This window comes from Procambarus clarkii, unplaced genomic scaffold (genome assembly GCF_040958095.1).
Source record: "Procambarus clarkii isolate CNS0578487 unplaced genomic scaffold, FALCON_Pclarkii_2.0 HiC_scaffold_115, whole genome shotgun sequence".
In the NCBI taxonomy this organism is placed as follows: Eukaryota; Metazoa; Arthropoda; class Malacostraca; order Decapoda; family Cambaridae; genus Procambarus; species Procambarus clarkii.
The window spans coordinates 937,467-938,602 of NW_027189148.1; the positions used below are offsets into that span (position 1 = coordinate 937,467).

At 41.5% G+C, this 1,136-nt stretch overlaps 1 non-coding gene across 1 annotated transcript; it reads right to left on the reverse strand.

Annotated features, from left to right (window-relative positions):
• Positions 1-700: 700 nt before the first annotated feature.
• On the reverse strand, positions 701-819 carry LOC138360578 (5S ribosomal RNA). Its single transcript, XR_011226491.1, has one exon. It is a non-coding gene; the product is annotated as a 5S ribosomal RNA (ribosomal RNA).
• Positions 820-1,136: the final 317 nt, after the last annotated feature.

A 1,136-nucleotide genomic window follows, 5' to 3' on the forward strand; every position in this document is an offset into this window, starting at 1 on the left:
TTCGCCTGTTGATTGGGGGAGGGTTGATGTGTTAGGGGTTTTCGGTTAGATGTGGTGTGTGGTGATTGGTGGTGATTGGTGGTGATTGGTGGTGATTGGTGGTGATTGTGGTGGTGGTGGTGGTGGTAGTAGTGGGAGTTGGGGGGGGGGGGGTGGGGGGGGTGGGGGGGGGGGGGGGGAGGGAAGGGGAGGGGAATGATGGTCTGTGGATTCGTTCTCCGTACCCTTTACATATAAGCAAAAATATGCCTTCTTGTGGGTATAGAAACATTAACACAAATTATATCAGTAACTGATATTGTAGCCTTTTAAACAGAAAAGATTTGTACATACAAATACTTTTTAATTATCATTTATTTGTGGAAATGGCATTTACGTCATTAAATTGATACCTCAGCATCAAGCTTGTGTCCTGCAGCAGTGGTCCAGTGGTAAAGTGTATATAAGTGATGCGTATTCTTGGAGTTGCGAGTTCAAACCCGGATTAAGCTTATATATATACAACATGTTTTGTTTTGGTTGTTTGTTTTTGTATAAAGCCTCACACAATATCTATATTAAGCGAGTTTGTTTTAAACATGACATACATATTAATTCATTTTACCAGGCCTTATTCCACACAACTCCGTGAATTTCCCGTGGAGCCAGCCATTCAAACAAAAACAAACGAAACAAAACAAAACAAAACAAAAAACATTATTGCCAACAGCATTTGGTGTTCCCAGGCGGTCACCCATCCAAGTACTAACCAAACCCAACGTTGCTTAACTTCGCTGATCGGACGAGAAGCGGTGTTCTCAACGTGGTATGGCCGTTGGCATGAGACTGCCTACACATTGTGGCTAATAACCAACTCTTTTAAGTCATCGCGGCAGGATACGGACCTGCTTGTGGTGTCTTAATGGTAATTGTATCCTAACATATTTTTGTCTCCTTGGCATGGATATTTAACATCGTTTATTCAGTCTTGGGTTTATGTTCTTTCGCCATTTACAGACATTTTACATCTACCTACTTCCTCAGCCTGCCCTGCCAATTTCTAATGAATTTGTGGATTTTCTTTTGTAATACAAACATGTGTGTGCTCATCTGCTCTTCAGTTTTTATGATATTTGTCTCATCTGTCCTGCTTTATG